The sequence below is a fragment of the Amblyomma mixtum genome, chromosome 1, assembly GCF_055824585.1.
Source record: "Amblyomma mixtum isolate Tamu chromosome 1, ASM5582458v1, whole genome shotgun sequence".
Lineage (NCBI taxonomy): Eukaryota > Metazoa > Arthropoda > Arachnida > Ixodida > Ixodidae > Amblyomma > Amblyomma mixtum.
In genome coordinates this window covers 130,837,896-130,858,652 of record NC_143012.1, presented here as the reverse complement: position 1 = coordinate 130,858,652, position 20,757 = coordinate 130,837,896, and the positions used below count along the sequence as shown (strand labels likewise).

General features: G+C 47.3%; 1 protein-coding gene across 5 annotated transcripts in view; it reads left to right on the top strand.

Annotated features, from left to right (window-relative positions):
- Positions 1-20,757, top strand: part of LOC149367607 (FMRFamide receptor-like) — a 1,196,541-nt gene that overhangs the window by 1,077,298 nt on the left and 98,486 nt on the right. For 4 of the 5 annotated variants that reach the window (XM_089556382.1, XM_089556396.1, XM_089556387.1 and 1 more), the window contains one exon: positions 6,867-7,064. The exons of the other annotated variant lie outside the window; for it this stretch is intronic. The gene's annotated coding sequence lies outside the window, so the exon portion shown is untranslated. The remainder of the gene's footprint in view (positions 1-6,866; positions 7,065-20,757) is intronic. 5 annotated transcript variants of the gene reach the window in all.

The following is a 20,757-nucleotide window of genomic DNA, read 5'->3' as shown; positions in this document are numbered from 1 at the left end:
GCGGGAGATTTGTGCGGTGGGGGATATCGTATTCTTCTGCCTCTATAGTTTTGTAGTATGGCCGAGTATTCCCTGGGTGCTGGCGAGAGTTCCGCGGTCTCGTCGGATGCTCGGAAAGTAATGTATCCTTGAGCTATCCTGTCGGCCTCTTGATTCCCTGCCACCCCCGTGTGCCCCGGTACCCACACAATTTTGTGTGGGATCTTGTTTTGTTTTCCTGGTTTTCAATTCTGTCGCTCGCTGCGAGGAGTAGACGGAGCGCGTGACGACCTATCCTGCCATTCATGTAATTTCGGCAGGCTGTTTGAGAGTCCGTGAGTAATGTTAGCGACCGCCCGGTTCTATAGCCCTACGCCACCGCTAGAGCAACGGCTACTTCCTCGGACTCTGCAGCTGTGCAGCCTCGGAGAGACGCGCTGGTCATTTCGCGTAAAGACGAATCGACCACCGCCGCCGCAGCGATTTTGATGTCTCCTCCTCTCCAAGACGCGTCTGCATACACGGTCGTGGCTTGAGGAGCGCATGTTTTTTTCGATGAATTCGGCCCTCGCTTCTCTTCTGCCTCGATGGAGGTTGGGATCCATGTTTTTTGGTATTGACGCTACCTTGAGGGTCTTGCGAAGCTCGTCGGGGATCGTTGCCGTCCTCGTCATTTCTCGCATCTGCTCGCGGTATCCGAGCCTCTGCAGGAGCGCTCTTCCAGTCGTTGTTTGGAACAGCCTGAGTTTTTGCGACTCAAGCTACGCCTCTCGTAGCTCCTCAAAGGTGTTATGTAATCCCAGGGCCATGAGTTCTTCTGTAGACGTGTTGCGTGGTAGTCGGAGCGCTGTCTGATACGCTTTGCGTAGCAGGGCAGCCGCTTGTGGTATTTCGTTTTTGTTGAGGCACTGGTAGGGTAGGCTGTACGTGATTCGACTAACTACTAGGCTTCTGACTAGTTTTAGTGTGTCCTCTTCACGCATGCCATGTCGCCTGTTGGTGATGCGGGTGATCATGCGTGCGACTTGTAGCGTTGTTGCTTTGAGCGGGGTAAAAATGTGAGCACTTTGGAAACAGCTTTGAACGCAACGTATTTTTGAAGAGAGGAAATTCAGGAATTGTCTCACATCTCGCTGGACACCGGCAGAGCCGTATATTCCCTTCGGGAGAGTTTGGCGGAGGGGCGGGGCCAACAGCCATCCAAATTTAGCGGCGGCGCGGTCAGCCATTTTGTGCCGAGGCGCCCGAAGCTCTCCTTGGCGGGCGTGCTAGCGCTGCGCCTCTGGCGAACTTTTATCGAAGAAAATAACCGCAAGTAACGTGCGTATTTGAATGTTCACAGAAAGGTAGCCTTACAGAAGCCGAGTTTAACATGCTTCAAAAGCAGGATTGCCTGGGCGTGCGCCAATACGCTCTGTGTTGCGGTTCTGGTTCGCGGCAGATCTGCAGTTGTGTGCCAGCTTTGTGGGCTGCGAGAGTTTATTTCATTTTAACCGCATAAACCAAATGAACATTGTTTTTTAGGCGCTTAGGTGTCGTACGTGCGGCATTTCGTTATGTCGGACGCTTATGTCGGTCGCGGCGCCGTGCTCGATTCTTGTCGCCTTGCGGGAAACGGTAAAGTGCGAACCCTTTCTTCTTCGAGTTCGAGCAGCCCACTGCGCTGCAGGCTCCCATTGCGATCTCCGTGCTGGTCCGCGAAAGGTTACACGGCCGATAAGTGCACGAATAAACAGCAACGATGCAGCAGGGCGGTCACAAGGGAAGCGCAACTGGTGACAGCACCACCGCCTGCACAGCGTCGCGAGCAGCCTCGGCACAAAATGGCGTTGGCGGGGCGGAGGTGATGGGTTGCCAGACACGAGTGCAGCAGTTGCCAGACTGGCGGCGAGATCAAAAAACCGCCGAACTCTCCCGAAGGGAATATACTAGTCAGGCCATATAAATAAATAAAAGCGAATAAGAAATTGTTCGAGCTCAGGAATCGAACCCCGGTCTTCGGCGTGAGAGACGAGCACGCTATGCACTCCGCCATGCCAGCTCGATGGTTTGGAATGAACAAAGGCGCATCTATAGTGAATACGGTGTAAGCCGGCCGTAAGGAAAGGGAGGTAGGTGCGAGTGAAAGAACAGAGAGAGAGAGAGAGAGAGGTGCCGTAAAGAAGGAAACGAAAATTGGATTAGAGGAAAGGAAGTTGCAGTAACTGTCTAGACACCCACACCCCGGTGGCCGGTTCGAACTCCTGCCGCAAGCTCCCTAACTTAACTAGTAAATGTATGCTGCTCGAAAAGCTGAACAGTGTTAAACAATCTGGAATATTCTGCGGCAAACGGTTGGCATGATAGCTTTTTCTGACGCGCGGTGCCGGCAGGTACTACAAGTACGACGCCGACGGCTTTTCGACCGTACGAGCTGTATGCGCTGGCGTGTATACGACTAAGTGTGGGATACAGAAAATAGCGCCATAGAACTACGCAGATAAGAGTTCACGCTGATATCCTAAACCACAACATATCTCATAAGCATTTGGAACAAAATGAATTTTTCACTCAAGCTCAGCATGGTTTCAGATCAGGTTACTCGTGTTCGACGCAGCTCTTAGAATTTAGCCATGATATTTTTTCATCATTTGACAAGGGTCTACAAACGGATTGCATTTTTTTAGATTTCAAGAAAGCGTTTGATTTGGTACCTCATGATTTACTACTGTATAAATTATCTTTGATCAAGATTCCAACTTCCCTTCTAAACTGGCTTCAATGTTACCTGCAGGGACGCAAACAACGTGTATTGATTAATGGGTCCCAGTCTGATTATGTTCCTGTATCTTCGGGGGTACCGCAGGGGTCTGTTTTAGGACCTCTGCTGTTTCTAGTTTATATTAATGACATTTCTAAATATATGACCTGTAAAATACGTTTATATGCTGACGATTGTGTTGTCTACCATGTTATTAACAGTTCTTCAGATTCTTGTCATTTGTAGTGCAACTTGGACCGCATACAACAATGGTGTTTGAAGTGGCAGATGTTTCTGAACCCAATAAAATGTCAGTTCATTTCTTTCACGCGCAAGCATCACCCTTTCTTGGCTGAATACAAACTAGATTCTACCCGACTTTCCAGAGTTACTAACTATAAATACCTCGGCGTTTACTTTTCGTCTAATCTCACCTGGAATGAGCACGTCGAGCACGTTTCTGCTAAAGCTTATGGCATGCTAAATTTTCTAAGAAATTTTAAAATGACACCACTAAAAGTTAAAGAGCTTCTTTATTTTACCTATATTCGGCCAATATTGGAGTATGCTTGTGTTGTTTGGCACCCCCCTACTTTAAATTTAACAGACATGCTTGAGCGTGTTCAGAACTTTGCCGCTCGGTTTGTTTCAAGTAATTATGATTTTAACAGCAGTGTTACTAACATTAAACTAACGCTGGGATGGGAGTTGTTACGGAAACGCCGTACCAACTCCCGGTTAGAAATGCTGTATAAAAGCTTTCACCGAAAAATAAAAATAGATAAAGAAAATTATTTACTTCCACCGCATTTCAGGTCAAACAGACTTGACCATGGGTAGAAGATTAGAGAAATTAAATGCAAAACTAACACTTATCAAAACGCATTTTTCCCATCTACCATTCATGACTGGAATCGCCTGCCCCATGAAATTGTTGAGTGCCGTTCAGAGTCTATGTTCCGCGCGTTGCTGTCGGATGTATGAGTGCGCAGTTGGCTTTCTTTTTTTTTTTCGTCATGTCTTTTTGTTGTTTCATATTTCATTCATTTTGTACTTGCTGTGTCATGCCTTGTTGTATTGCTTTTTTTTTTCTTCCTCTTTTTTTTCCGGCCTAATCTCCTGTTATGTATCCTCATCCCCCCTGCAATAATGCCTTCGGGCGCTGCAGGTATTTCCAATAAATAAATAAATAAATTAACAGCTGTCGCCGAATAACGCGTTGACACGTGGTGACCGTCGTGTCACTTGTTTTTTGAACCTTAACCCCAGAGTAAGAGATATGTGTGTTTTGAGGCATAACAAGCGACCGTGGAGTGCTAGCCTGCGGTCGCAAGGATGCAGATGAGCAGTGGAAGTAGAAATTGAAACATGACCAGGGCACTCATGCGTGTTTTTCATCATGGCGCAGGGGCGCGAGTGTGTGAAAGCAACTGGTTGAGGCAGCAGTGTGTCAAGTTTGCAAGGCTGTGTGCTTGTGTCGTTGCGTCGATCCCCCCCCCCCCCCCCCCACCACACACACACACACAAACACCATTATTCGTAGAACCTTGCAGAGGCAGCCGGCGAACGCGGTAGCCGCACTACCGTTCCGCCGAAACCCTGCATGACAAGTTTTGTGTATGACAGGACGGTCATTAGCATAGATCGAGATCGTGTCTACCTACCGGACACCTTTCCTTATTAGAATATTATTGCTGACTTTATGGAGAACTATGGTAGCTGTGTATTCGTTATATACATCTTCCAATATTTTCACATAACACTCTTCTACGTCCAGATTCCGCAATGCCGGCATGACTGCTGAGGCTTCTACTGAGTTGAATGCTTTCTCGTAATCCATGAACGCTATACATAGGGGCTGGTTATATTCGGCGCATTTCTCGATCACCTGAGTGATAGCGTGAATATGGACTATTGTAGAGCATCCTTTACGAAAGCCTGCCTGATCATTTGGCTGATTGAAGCCTAAGGCTGCCCTGACCACATTAGCGATTACCGCAGTTAATACCTTGTAGGCAACAGAGAATAAACTGATAGATTTGTAATTCTTCAAGTCCTTGACGTCTCACTTGTTATGAATTAAGATAATGATAGCATTTTTCCAAGCATGTGGTACACTCGAGGTCACAAGGCATTGCGTATAAAGGGTGGCTAGTTTTTCAAGCACAATCTCTCCTCCATCCTTCAACAAAATCTTCTGTTATCTGATCCTCACCAGCTGCATTCCCCTTTTACATTGCTCCTAAGGCTTTAAGAAGAACTTTTTGTTGGGCGAGTTGGTGCATACTGTTGTAGGTACGAATTGCGCACAAAAGACACGCACAGCAAAACACACGAGAGAGACTAAAAGAGCGCAAACTATCAACTGGCACTGAGTCTAATAAACACCAGTTGATAGTTTGCACTCTTTCAGTCTCTCTCGTGTGTTTTGCTGTGTGTGTCTTTTGTGCGCAATTCGTACCTACACCAATCCTAAGGCTTTCTTTACTTCCTCTTTCGTTACTGGTGTTATGTTGTATTGGTGTCATCTGCCGCAGCGGTGGCTCAGTGGTTATGGTGCTCGGCTGCAGACCCGAAAGACGCGGGTTCGATGCCGGCCACGCCGGTTGAATTTCTTTGCAGGAGAAATTCTAGAGGCCCGTGTACTGTGCGATGTCAGTGGACGTTAAAGAACCCCAGGTGGTCGAAATTTCCGGAGCCCTTTACTACGGCGTCTCTCATAGCCTGAGTCGCTTTGGGACGTTAAACCCCATAAACCAAACCAACCATTGGTGTCATCTATACTGCCTCTCTCAGTAACATTCTGATTGCAATCGCTACTGTATAAATTTGTGTAAAACTCTTTGGCTACTTTAACTGTCGTTTCCATATTGCTAAAGGCATTGCCCTCTTTTTCTGTTATAGCATACATCTGGTTCTTACCTATGCATAGTTTTTTCTTCACTGCTTTTAGGTTACCTGCGCTCTTTAGAGCATGCTCGATTTTATCCGTGGTAAACTTCCTGATGTGGCTACTTTGAGCTTATTTATTAACTTCTATTCTATTCTGTCTATGGAGTTAGACGTCCTCATGCTTTGCCGTTTCTTAATCAGATCTTCAGTCTCCTGAAATAGCATCCCGGCATCCTGTCAAATCATCAAACCGCCTACTTCTACGGTGCACACCGTAATGATATCTGCGAGACGATCGTTCATTGTTTCAACATTACAGTCATCGTCTTCAGTTGAAGCGGGAAATCTGTTCTGCAGCAAAATCCTGTATTCCTCTACTTTCCCTCTTAATGCTAACTCGTTAACAGACTTCCGCTTTACTAATTTCCTGCGTTTCTTTTTCAAATCTAAGCTAATACGAGACCTTACCATTTTATAGTCGCTACAACGGACCTTTACGAGGACATCCGCATCCTCTACGATGACAGGGTGAGCGCACAGTATGAAGTCTATTTCAATTTTAGTCTCACCATTCGGGCTCTTCCACGTCCACTTCCTGTTGGCTCGCTTGCGGAAAAAGGTATTCATGATCCGTACGTTTTTATATTTGCGAACTCTTCTAATAACTCACCCTGCTTTTCCTAGAACCTATGCCGTAGTCACCTACCACCTGGCCTCCAGCTTCCTTCTTGTGTCATGGTATTTTCGAATTCCATGACCCTTTATGTTGAATAACTATGGTTCTGTTTTCTCAGATATCCACTCCTGTTCCTAACTAAAATTTGTATAAAGTACAGGTTCAGATAAGTGTATTGAATTTGGGTTGTTGCTTAACGTTCCTATTTAAAAGAGCGCGAGGGCTGGAGACAAGGAATGGGACCGTTTGATAGCCATCGCTCGCGATGTCTGCGTCCTTCTGAACCTCCCTTCGCGTTGTTTCAAATAAGTAGAGGTTTGTAATTGCTTTTTCGATATATACTGCGTTTGATTTTCTCATAACACTGAAGTTATCGTTTGTGACTTTACGGCCACAAACTATAACTCTGCAATATTAATTTGCTTCTTTTGCTTTCGCTAAACAGCGTCACATTCTCTGAACTTATGTGCTCTATTTTATGTGATGCACAGTCTTCAATACATATTTGTGTAGTGATTTCTTAATAAGCAGCATGACACTTCGGCGCCGGTGCTCATACAGCACCATGGTTCCTTGCAGTACGCCCACATCGCACCGCATTATCAAGCTGCTGCATCTTCGCTCAAGGCTGCCCTACGTAAGGTGCCGGAATCCTGGTCCTGCGACAACTACGACAGTGTCTTCACGACAAAAGAGGCCCAATAGTCTGCATTGCACAGTTCGTCGCCAGTGCACGTACAGCACGGATCTAAATCCCATCGTTCTTTGCTTTCTCAGGTAAGGAACTTTGTACCATAGGTTCCGTAAACATTGGTACTGCAATGCTGCCGAGCACTGGACACATGCATTTTGTTATGTAAAGCAGAAATTTGGGCTAGTTGGTATCGATCCATCTAAAAACGGCGCACAGAAAAACAAGCAGAACCAAGTTGCCAGTAGCTGGAAAGCGCTCTTGTCCTGTCCGTTCTTCCTGTTTTGTGCGCGTTTTTCTGTGCGCCGTTTTTAGATGCATTTTGTTATATCAGTGTTTGCTTGTTCCAATATGTGGAGCAGGACGCAGCAAAATTTGTGTGTTCGCTGCTTGTTTCCATGCTTGCAGCAAAAGACTTGCGTGAGATGGTCAAGGCTCTCCAGCATTGGACATGTGATTTCAGAAAAGAAGTGCGCAATCTTAAGAAAGGTGTTTTATATTGCAGAGACATTTGCAATGATTTTAATGATGTTACAACTGAAATCAAGAAATTGAGGTCTGAAACGGCGGAATTGCTCAGGCAAGTGAAAGACGAAAACGCGAGGCTATATAACAATTTCTTTCGTTCAAATTTAAGCAGCGCTAACTTTTAGGACGAATACACAGAGGACATGACAGGACAGGCGCTGACTCCAACTATGTTTATTGAACAACTATGTTTATTGAAAATGCATGACCAACTAGTCCCACAACGTGTTTTACTATATAACAATGATGGGAACAGCTGAAACTAAGCCAACAGCTGGACAACCTCGAGATTAAGGACGTCCCAGATGGGAAGGAGCCAGTTGAAGTGGTAAACAGAAAAGGTGAGAGTGCCGGGGAAACCTGGATACTGTGAATGAGATTCACTCCTGTCACATGGTGCGCACTACTAAAACGACTGTCAAGAGCGTAGTGTCTCGCTTCGTAAGGCATGCATAGTAAGCGCAATGATCTGCTGTTGAGGTGGAGGAAGAACACTGACACCCGACGCATGGCCCAGAAGGAAGAACTGCGATTTTTGTGAACGAGCATTTGACGCCAATAAACAAGGCACGGCTTTTGGACGTCCGGAGGCAAGGTTCGTGAGCCTAAAGATTAATAACCCGAAATTATACGTTTGCCCATGAAGGAGACTTCAATAAGATGAAACGTCGTTATCTGCGCGCTGCTTCCTCGTGTCGTGCGTTTCACTCTGTATACCAGTGCCTTCCTGTCAATGCACAGTATACCTGCAAGAAATACACATTTGAAGTTTTTTTTTTGCAGATGCATGTATGCTGCGTTGGCGCTTAGTTCTAAAATACACCATTATTGGGTGAACAACACACCCGACGTTCTTGTACCCCAAATTCTCCACATAGATTCGTATTGCGTCAATGTTGTTATTCCTTGCTTATTTTGTGAATGACTGATCTGCTATTTCTCTTTTTTTTATTTACCTGCATTTATGCGCTATGTTATTGTTTAACCCCCCCCCCCCGCCTCACTGTAATGCCAGTTGGCGCTGTGGGTAAAAGATAAATAAGATAAATAAAATAAATAAATAAATGCATGACGGAAGCCAACAGCCACCGGGACCAAATAGCATGCGGAATGATTTTTTTTAATTCGTGGTTTTCTATCAATGGGAGATGCAGCAGCACCAAAAGAACCAACAAGAACCACATGCCGCCGGTGGGCTCCAAACCCACGATCTCAAATTTAGCGTCTCGTGCACTACCAACTGAGCTACTGCGACAACTGTCCAACATTCTGCATTCGGGGGTATTTATGTGTCGTGTAAGCGAAACTTGAGAGTGTTCACCAATGCCACCCTCCCCCATAGCAGGATTCGAAGGTCGTGGCTTCGAATTCTACCGGCAGAATGTGGTTCTCGAGAAAGGAAATAAAATTGGAGGCTTATCAAGGTTAAGCCCAGTGGATGCGAAGCATGTTAAGCAGCTGCCTCAGTGTGGATGGGGCTAAGTAACGGAGACGTGGATTTAGGTTAATCATCGTACTTTATTCTTTGCAGCCCGACAAACACACTCTTATGGTCCGTAAATGCATGATTCTTGGTTTGCACGTCACTTATTCTGTATTGCCTTTGAGCATTTCTACACAACACCAAGTCTAAACTGTTTCCCCACTGAGTCGTGGACTTTGGCTGTAGTTCACACAAGCCGAGGGCATATCTTTCTTCGACGGCCTGCAGAAATGTCCTGTCTCTCACCGGGTCCTTATTGAAGTCTCCCGTGCAGACTAACATTCTTTTGTCGGTGCGCGGCGGCAGTCCGTCTGCCATGATGTTGATTGCATCTTGGTTGCTCGTTTGGGACGCGACGTATACACCAGAGACGACCAAGTCGAGAGCCGGGATCTCTACGCAGAGAGCTTCTCCTCGCTGCATCTTGACCGCATACACGCCCGGCGCAAAGACGCTGGCGCGGTTGCGGGCACAGAGACTGACGCGACGGCGGGCGCGCGCCGTTTCATCCCTGGCGTGACGTCACATATGACGTGATGCAGCGATGGTGGCGCCGCCGCCGCGTCGCGCGCGACGGCGCGAAGTCATGTCACGTGACCTACTTGAAGGTCACTTGAAGGTCAATGGTGGCCACCGCCGGGAGGCGACCGACGGCGTGATATGAGGCCCCATCTGCAGCCGGTGGGACGTCATCACGTGACGTCATGTCACGTGACCCCACTTCAGGGTCAATGGTGGCCACCGCCGGGCGTCGCGCGAAGGCCCGAAACCTACGTTACTATGCTTCGCATAAAACAGTAACGCCGAAAAACACAAACACAGAGGAAAAACAACATAGGACAAGCGCTCACTTCATCTCGGGCGATGAAGTCAGCGCTTGTCCTACGTCGTTCTTCAGCTCTGTGTGTGTCTTTCGGCGCTGCTGTTTTTCCTTTCCCGGGTACAATGAACCATCTAGCCCAAATAGAAGTTCTTCTAAAGAATGTGGGTCTTTTTTTTGTTCTGCATTTCTGCATCTCCCACTGAAGAAAAGCTACAAGTAAAAAAGGAATCCCCAATGCACCTTGGTTTCGGTGGCTGCTGGATAAGGTCGTATATGTCATAACGAGCGCCTGTACTCCCTGCACTTATAGACCAGAATCCAGAGCCGCTCCTGGGCGCGGCCATTTTCCGCCGACTGGAGCGCCGCGGTGCGGGCGTTTCTTTGGGGACTGCGGGGCTGCGGCAGCTCCGCGGCCGCGCCTGCATATAGCCGCGCTTCGGGCGCTAAAAAAACATTGCCGAGCATACTTCCGCAGCGTGGCTGTGTTGCAGGAAGTATTCACGTTATCAAAGGGAGCACGTTGATGCGTTTTAATGACATTTAGATTGACATTCACGTGAATTGTGCTGACGCTTAGAACGCGCTCGTGCTTATATCGCTACCGTCTTGGTGCTCCACTGCAAAAAAAAAAAACTTTTTGTTCAATATCAAGTATTAGGTGTGCGGCTAGCATGCAGTTCCAATTCCCATGCACTCTTAATCCTTCGGCCATAAAGTACCAGCCACAAACAGGGCTTTCTTGTCGCAGGCGTGGTGCGCCAGTTTATCATCCAATTACCTCTGTGAGCTTAACTGAATCGCAGCGCCAACAAAAAACAAAATTTGTCATGGTTTATGCAACCTGGTGCATAAAAACGTACTTTTCCTCAAATTATCAAAGCTTGAATAGATATTAGCAGCGATTCCAGCTTTCACGAATTCTGAGGTCCGAAGTCGCGTTCATTTTATTCGGTAGCTCTCGCCGCGTGTGACAGCGTTGCGTAGGCGTTTGGCTAAGTTTGAATGAATGTATTAAAATCGCGCATATTTTCCTATGATTGAGGTAGATAGCAAAAGCAGAAAGACACTACGGTAAACCCGTCGCACCAGCGGCTCGGTGGAGCCGCAAAAGGACGAAGAGACGCCGGGATAATGAAACATAGGGCATTATGGGGGTACAACAAATATGAACTACTAAGAGGTATTTGGAAAGGAATAATGGTGCCGGGACTTACTTTCGGCAAGGCGGTTCTGTGCTTAAGGGCAGAAGTTCAGTCGAGATTAGACGTAAATCAGAGAGCTGTTGGAAGGTTAGCACTAGCAGGGCAGAATGGTGGGCCTGTTGGTAAGGCATGTCAAGGGAGAAAACCAGCCAAAAAAGATGGAAACACAAGAAGAGAACGACACAGGACAACGGCAGGACTAACAACTGAATTTTCCATTGAGTACAGACCGTCAGGTAATCACCACGCATGCGCCAAGGCAACACTCAAACATGATCACTCAAATAATCAAATTCTTTTGCCGTTAATGCTATCGATGGTGAGCTGACGCAAGCAAGCATCACCATGTTTGGCAATCTAGAAGGCCTCAAAGATTTCACGAGCCTTCCGTGTTTTTCCGCAGCCCACGATGATGACATCTGCGAAACGTGGGGAACATTTTCCGGGACATCTACTGCAATGCAGAGCAAGATTACTATCTTCATCAGCGCCGACTTTTGTTCTGTGCTTGCGCAACCTCTCGTTCACACAGTCCCCTGTCTGACCTATGTAAAATTTTCCACAGGTCAGCGGAATCTTGTAGATCACTTCGGTCCGGCGCTTTGTGCACATATTTCTATGTTTGGTCGTGCAACGCTTCTTATTTCCGCCAGGCATAATTCGTGCGCAAAGACCTGAAAGCTTAACTGGCCCAGAAAACACCAAATTGACCCCCTGGCGCTCGGCGACTTTCTTAACATTGTGCGCCACTTTGTGCAAATAAGGCACGACTTGCACTTTGTTTTTTTTTTGTCAGTAGCATCACTGTTTCCCTTCTTGGCCATGCCATTCATCTCCTTTAATACGGATTCAGCGACCGCTCTCAACATTTCTCCTGGGAAGCCTGCATCAGATAGACGTTGGGCTTGCGTAGTGGCACTGGTTGACACGGTGTGGCAGCAACTTTTTTTCACGGCGTTATGGAAACAAGCCTTGGGAATACCTCGCTTGACTAGTTTAGAGTGGTTAGAGTCAAAGGGTAGCAGCCCCTTTTTTGTTCTTGGTGAGTACATCCAGCACACATGGCCTTTTCCAGAAAAGGTTAGCAACAAGTCTAAAAAACGGATGGAATTGTTAGTGGCTAGTTCGTGAGTAAACTTCAAATGGGATGAGCAGCGCCTAAAGGCACCCAAAACATGTTCAACCATCATCTTATAGGAGTGAATAGGTCCGATGTTTAAAAGCACTAAAAAGTCATCAACATATCTGACAACTCGCAGAACACACCCGTCGTCCAAAAAACTTACAAGGGAGCGGTCAAACTTTGCTAAGAAAATATTGCAAAGCACTGGGGCTACACAAGCTCCTATACAAATTCCATTTTTCTGGATATAAAACTTATTAAACTCAACCAGTGTCGAAGAGAGGTACATTGCAAGAAGCTCCAAAAAACTTTCGCTCTGAATACCACATTCTTGTTTGAAAGGCCACTTCACCGGACTCTTCAATAAGTTCTTTCACCGCATGGAACAGTTCGTCGTGAGGAATTGAGTAGAAAACGTCCTCGATATCCACAGAGAAGGCCATGTTTGCTCCTTGTAGGTCTTGCTGGAGCTCCTGCACGAGTGACGCTGAGTTCCTAATCCCGAAAGGGTCTATTGGACAAAGACTATTCAGATGTCTTTGAATATAGTGTCCAACCACCTTCTGCCACGAGCCCTCTTCTGTAACAATGGCTCTCAACGGTACCGATGGCTTGTGTGTCTTTGCTGAGAAAGACACTTGTAGCGAGTTCCGCGAAGATTTCTTTACGGATTTGAGCAAGTGGTCCAAATTGAGTTCTTCAAGGAGCTGCTCAGCAGCAGACCTTACCTTGGTCGCCTTTTTCGAAGCACTTACAAAATGTTTTTCCATGGCCGCCGCAGCTTTTTCATTGAACCGCCCCATAGGCAGCACAACCCATATGCCCCATATGCATCTGGGCCTGACACCCTCCGATGCATCGTCTACCACCTCGACAGCACTAGCCCTCCCCAGGAAGTGAGAACAAATATCCGTTGTTCTACACACAGAGTACTCCATGCCCGGCCTATGGGGCGCCGGGGCACGTACCTCCTCACCCTTCAAGGCCCGTCCAATCTACCAGACTACATGACCTATTACGGCGCCATTGTCAAGCCGCAGCCCTTCCGTCCACGCCGTATCTTTTGCTACCACTGTCATAAAGAAGGGCATATGCAGACTACCTGCCCCAATCCTGCAGCAGTGGCCGATATGGACCAGACAGCAGGCCTTTGTGCCCTGCGCAAATTACCAGGCCTTGACATTCGTTCTTCTAATTGTCCAAAGAAGAAGGCAAAGAAGTCGAACAAGCCGTCCGAGAGCACTGGCAGCAGCACAAGCAATCGCTTCGCTGCTCTAGCGTGTGCTGAAGACGACTTCCCTGCACTTCCTACACCTGACTCCCCGACTATCAACGTGCCTGCTCAGCCACTTTCCTACGCACAAGCTGTTCACCGTCGAGGAAGGAAGCCCACATCAACACGTAAAGCCACGAACACCACAGATGAAGACACCGCTCTCGACAATGCCATCGCAGAGGCTCGTCGCCACTTAGAGGATCTTACTAAGCGTCGAGAACAGCGGCGCTCACAGCCATCTCGAAGAAACATAGCGAACGAGCTACCTCCTTACGAATCATCTCAAAGCAGCACTGAGCCACATAACGGCGCCGAGGTCCCATCTAATGTGCACTCCCCGGCAGTGGAGAAAATAATGGCACTCATGCAGCAGCTGACCACCCTGATCGTTGAAGCTCTTCGGCCTCGCCATGGCTAGTGCTTCATCTCTGGTGGTGCAATGGAACTGCCGTGGCTTTGCCAATAAGTCATCTGAAGTGAACATCCGCCTGCGTGACGGCAAACTCGAGGCCTGGGCCCTCCTTCTTCAAGAGCACAATTCCCTTCCTCGCCTCTCTGGTTTCTGGTTTCTTCCATCCCTGATCGCCGCTGCATCGCTTCCTCCCTCCATCCCGGTAAATCTGCAATTTATGTTCATCGTTCGGTTCCCCATACACCGATCGATCTTTCACGGTGGTGCAACACTCGCCAGGAGGTCGTTGGCCTTCTCGTAAAACCTGCACATACACCACTGATACTTGTATCTTTCTATGGTCGTCCGGGAACAGTGTCTCCCAACCTAGGTTGGATTCGTTTTCTCCGTAATAACTACTCGGGCACCCCTATTTTAGTTGGCGGAGATTTCAACGGCGCTCACACATCGTGCGGCTACCCTTTGGATTCCTCCCGGGGTGCTCACATTCATGGCACCTTTGTAGATCATTCATTTCAAATACTAAATCAACCGCAAACTTCAACGCGCCCTCGGGGTGGTCCGTATTCGCCTGATTTGTCTTGGTGGTTAGGGCCCGGCTACCCTCGTTGGAATGTTGAACCAGACACTTGGGGCAGTGATCACAGCCCTATTTTAATCTCCATCACAACTTCGCGTCTCCGGAAAATACGCCGCAGCGTGCGCTTTACATCATGGGATTCCGTACGCGCAGATAATAGGTTGTCTACGCTGAACCCACCTACTATTCTGTCTACCCTCTCAGCTGTTTTGTCGACTCATACATTCGCCACTACTGTAAATGAGGATGATCCGAACCCGGACATGCATCTCCTTAATCTCTGGGCTCTTCGTCGCAGGGCGGATCATTATGCTTCTCGTAATCCCGACGACCCTTCAGCTCTTCCAGCTCTTCATCGGGCTACTGCACGTGCGCGGCGCTACTCAAAGCGACTTAGCAGACAACGCTGGGCTGCATGGTGTGCCCGCCTCTCCTCTACACAGGGTAATATACATATTTGGCGGGTATTTCACGCCATGGAACGCACTTCTCAAGTAGCTGATTATACCGAGAGCATTCGCTTGGCTCTGAATGTGGATGAAACTTCATTTGCACAACAAGCAGCCCGTCAGTTTTTCCCACATCATGACTGCCTCCCTACCCCTTCTCCCATATTATCGATTTCTGAGCCCCCTGATGAGGTTACTTCAGATTTTACCATGGCAGAATTGCTGGCCTCCATAGATCGCCTCAAAACAAGCACTGCTCCCGGGCATGACGGTGTACCTAACTCGTTGTTTCGCAACTTGGAAGGACCTGCTCTACATTCCCTCCTTGATACATTCAATGAGGTGTGGCATTCTGGAGTTATTCCTGCAGAGTGGAAACATTCAATCGTTGTCCCAATCCCCAAATCAGGTCAGCCACCGGTTTCTCTTTCGGCCCTCCGCCCTATTTCACTTACGCCTACTATCTGCAAGCTTTATGAACACATTCTAGCAGCTCGCTTGTCGTGGTGGCTGGAATCGAATGATTGTTATCCAGAATCTCAAATTGGGTTCCGCCCTCACATTGGAACAGAAGACGGTCTGGCTGTTTTGGCTGCGGACGTACTAAACCATTCTCCCCATAGTCATCTTGTTCGTACGGTGATCGCGACTGACATCACAAAGGCATATGACAACGTCCTACACTCTTCTATTCTTGGCACCCTTCAAGATCTCGGTCTCCCGCATCGCTTTCTCCTTTCAATTCACTCATTTTTAACAAACAGAACCTTCAGTGTACGTATCCATGGGAAGCCTTTTGGTCACTTTACCTCCAACCGCGGTGTACCCCAGGGCTCCGTCCTCGCCCCCACATTATTTAATGTAACTTTTATACCTCTTGTCCGAGCCCTAGAGAAAATTCCTTCTGTGCGCGCCGTTGCGTACGCCGACGACATAACATTGTGGTCCTGTAATCCAGATGCGTCTGTGCAACAGTCGGCGCTTCAGCAAGCGCTGGATGCCTTAACATCACGACTACACCCTTTGGGTCTGACCCTCTCGTGTAATAAATCTTGTTTCATTCACATTGGCAACAGAAGTGGCTTACGGAAAGCAGCACCTTTTACCTTTACGGTAGACAATTCTCCAACTCCTCAAGTTGAAAGTGTGCGTGTTCTAGGTCTTCTACTTCATACATCTGGGACTGGGACTCCGTGGCTAAACGCGACCCGTAAATCGGCTCACGCTACTCTCGGTCTGATTCGACGCATAGCTATGCGCTCTGGCGGAGCGCGTTTTGATACTGCCCGTCAGCTCGTGCGCTCCATCCTTCAGCCGCGGATAGTGTACCAAGCGCAATTTCATCGCCTCACCCGACGACAGTGGGACTCCCTTGAATCAATCAATCGGGAGGCTATGCGCGCCATAACTTATCTTCCGCGTATCACACCCATACCCATTTTGCAAGAGTACGCTCAACTTAATACATTGAGTGAACTTATCGACCAGCGTGAGGCAAACAGAGCACGCAAGATGTCGCTTCAGCTTCATCGTTTACAGACTCTTCCCCCATGGTCATACTGTCAGCTCACAGACAATCGCCCCTCTGCTTCGACGCCGATATCAGCCGCCCATCTTCCTTCAGGGTGCATAATATACACCGATGCATCACACACAGCAGTGCAGGGAGTTACTGCAGTTTACAGTCCCTCACATCCTCATCTCAACTCCCGCGCTACATATAGCACGGATACTTGCTCCCCCCTGGCCTTGGAGCTTCAGGCGACACACAATGCCATTGCTTCCCTTCCACTCGTACCTACTTTCGATATTGTACACATTTACACCGACTCCCTTGCCGCCCTTAAGCAGCTTAAGGCTGTCCGGCGCACATTCCAAGTTACACAATCCATTCACCAACTTTGCACAAAATACCCCTGTCCTGTGCGTATACACTGGATTCGCGGGCATGCCCAGGATCCGCATAATATTCATGTGGATGCAATGACACACCTTGACACATCCGATATCCCGCCACCTTCCTCTCTTCCCTCAGATCCGTTCCTGTCCCATGTTTCCGAGAAACAGTCTTTGCGTCAGCGAACACGCGCTCTAATTCCTCCGTGTTCGTACCCTCTCCCCCGGAGTCTCACTCGGGAGGAGGAGGTATCTGTGCGCCGGATTCGGGCAGGAGCGGCTCTGACTCCTTGTGTGCGTCATAGGTGGCGTGACAAACGTTACGAAGTGACAGACAAGTGTCCCCATTGTGGTGCTGCGCCCGACCAGTGTGATGAAAAACACTTGCTGTGGACTTGCCCGGCTACAGCTTCCGTGAGACGACGTTTACTAAGAAAGGTTGGCCTGCGATGGGACGTTGCAGACGACTATACCAAGTGGACTCTAGATAATCGCTATATCATGAACTTTTGCCGCTTTTTAAGCGAGGCTTGTTTGCACTCCTTTTTATAGCTTTCTTTCCTTTTTCATTATGCCTGATGGCAAACAGCTCGAATAAAAAAAAAAGGCAGCACAACAAAACAGCCTTCCTTGTCAGACTGTAGAAGAGCCCGCTTCGAGTCACGAAAAAAACTAACCACCTTGCGAAGGTCTTGCATTTTCCTTGCGCCAACTTGGTTCTCTGACTTCCGAAGACAGTCAACTCCTTCGGACAGGCACCTCTCCTTTTCTTGGGAGGAGCCAGGTCCGAGACGCCTCTCACAACCGCCAATAGCTCATGGTTCTTCACTTCGGGCACCAAGCAGTACTTGGGATCCTTGGACAACAGGGAGTCGATATTCTCAGGCCCCGCTACGCAGTCGATGTATGTCACAGGCCCTGGGTTCAGTGTTCTTTTCTTCTTTCTAGGAAGCACTAGGTGCCCACGGCAAAACCACAAACGAGGCAGTACAAGGGGATATGGGCTGGGCATCGTTCGAAGCACGGGAAGCTAAGAGTAAAATACTATAAGAAGAATGCCTAAGGAAATTGGACGATAACAGGTGGGCAGCTAAGGTATTTAAATATTTATACAGAAAGAGCGTTGACTCACAGTGGCGGAAAAGAACTAGAAAACTAACGAGTAAGTATGCCGGTCATGAGGACGGAGAAAGAATGAGAAAGAATGGTGTCTTCAGTTGACGACCAGGTGCGTCTAAATAATGACCTAGCGAAGGTGGTTGCGTGGTGCAACAAATGGCAGATGTGCATTAATTTTGAAAAAACGGTGTTCATGAAAATTACAAACAAGAAAATGCCTCTTCATTTTGTGTACGGTACTAACAGCATATCATTATTAGAAGTGACAGAGTATAAATATTTGGGCCTATGGATTACTTACAAACTTTCGTGGTCAAAACGCATAGACGCTGTAATAGCAAACTCAATGCGGAAACTATTTTTCTTGAGGCGCTCCATAAAGTCATCCCCACCTAGTGTTCGTCTATTGGCGTACAATTCCCTTATCCGTCCGTTACTAGAATATGCCGTAGTCATTTGGGACCCTTTCACGTTAACAAACATTCAGAAATTAGAGCGAATACAGCATAAAGTAGCTAGATTTGTTTTTAACTCATATGGCCGTGCATCTGTAAGTGAGCTCGTGAGGCGAAGTGGGTTACCCCCCGTCACTGAGCGCAATCGTTTTTGTCGATTAAAGTTTTTTTTCCAGCTTATAAAAGGACATTATAAAGTTGATACCTCTAATTATTTTTCTTACTCCTCAGGTTATAACACGAGACAAAGGCATGCACTAACAATCACCCCTTTGAACGCGCGAAATAACTGCTTTAAATACTCTTTTTTTCCGAGGACAATTACTGATTGGAACAAACTTAATAGCGAGACTGTTAATCAAAATTCTTTACTTCTGTTTGAAAAGTGCCTGTAAATGTTGTGAATTTGTGTGTGTTTATATGCTTGTATTTTGTTTTGTCCCACCCTGCTATGATCTGTACAAGATCGCAGTATCTATAAATAAAATAAAAATAATAAAAATAATTAAACGACAGGTTAAAAACGCGCAAGTTAAAAATTGGATGAATTCAATGGAAAAGAAACATATTGTAGAACTATATCGATACTGGAAAAGGCAGATCAGGAAAGAATTTTCCTGTGATAACTCAAGAGGCAGTGCCCTACTTTTTGAAGCTAGACAGGGTGTCTTAGAACGCGCAGCTACAAAAATAAATTTAACGAAGAAGATGACACATGTGCAATGTGTGGTAGATCTGTGGAAACAATTGAACACCTCATAATCAAATGTGATGGTATCCATCCGGATGTCGATGCAGGCACAGTCACTCTTTCTGAGGCCCTAGGGTTTAAAGATAACAATGGTCATGTGAATAAATCTGCAGTGGAAGTTAGCAAAAAGCGATTGGAGGATTGGTGGCTGAAAAGCAGAGATGTGGCATAAGGTTAAAATTGTAGGAAACCGTAGGTAAAGATGATGGCGATTCTTAATGAGAATTGCCAAGACAGTAAACAAAAAAATAATAAAGAAAGATAAGCTGAGCATGGTGGCAATTGCCACCACCCCGTTTCAAAGGGGGCGCTCCTATCCACCCATCCATCCGTCGCCGCTGCGGTGCCAGCGTTTAGAATCCTGAGCCAGCAGAATATCATCATTGAAAAACGTAGCGCCAAAAACGAGACAGAGAAAAGGTGAAGACAGGACACGAGCGCTAATCATCAATATCAATATCATCATGGTGGGCACAAACAACGAGACAGACGCGCACTGCCTCGCCGCACTTACTCACATCCAAATGAACAAAAAAAAAACTCGGAGATGTCACGTTAACGACTAACTGCGCGCAAGATAACCGCAGTACTGTCTGGTAGAGGGAAGCACTACAACGACAGAAGCGAACACCTAAACACGCATTTACGCGCGGCGCCGGCGCGACCCGCAGTCCATCGGGCCGCGCGTCGATAGATGGCGACTGGTGTCGAGAGTAGGGGCGCGCCAGCAGCCTGCGTGTGAGAGTAAAAGAATCTGGTCTATACGCTTCACACTTTAACGAGAGCCTTGAATCTGGCAGCACTGATGCCATACTTAGCACAAAGGGTTCCTCGCACAACTTCCACCCTCAACATTCGATCACGTTGTGACGTGGAATTCGCGGTAATACAGGACGTACTACGTCTGCGGCGCTGGGAAAGGATGAGATGTTTAAGCAAAAAGCGTACTGGTTTAAAAAACGAAGACAACACACACAGCAAGACAGGACTGCGCCAATTTCCAACTGAGTTTATTCACGGAAAAACCACCTAATAACCTCCCGGCAAGCAAAAGAAGATAAAGAGAAACCAGATACAAAGGGTGATTCAACCAAACTCACGTGCCACACGGACACGTGACACACGGTCCGTGTGGCACGTGTGTCTTTGTTAAATCACCCCTTGTATCTGGTTTGTCTATCTTTTTTTTCGCATGCCGTGAGGTTATTAAGTGGTTCTTCCGTGAATAAACTCAGTTGGAAGTTGGCGCCAGTCCTGTCTTGTTGTGTGTGTTGTCTTCGTTTTTTAGCGCGAGTACGTATTTTGCGTAAACATGTCATGCTATAACCAACTAGCTCAAATCAAAGTATGGCTGGAGAGGATGGCGTTGGTGAGCGCTTTCAAGGTTTCCTTTCACGACAAATAAATACCCCCAAAAGCGTAAGATTCTACAAGGGTCGCCGTGGTTCAGTTGGTAGAGCACCGGGTCGGAAATACGGAGGTGGTGGGTTGGAATTCCACGGGCGGCATGTGGTTGTTTTTCCATTCTTTAATAATCCCCCATTGATAAAAACAACGCATTGAAAAATAAAGATCCCGAATACTCCTTGGGTTTTGTGTCTGTCGGTTTCCGTCTTGTATCTCGTAACGAGCCCCTCTTTTTCCTTTATTCGTGTGCTCGAAGAGATGGATAGTTGACAACT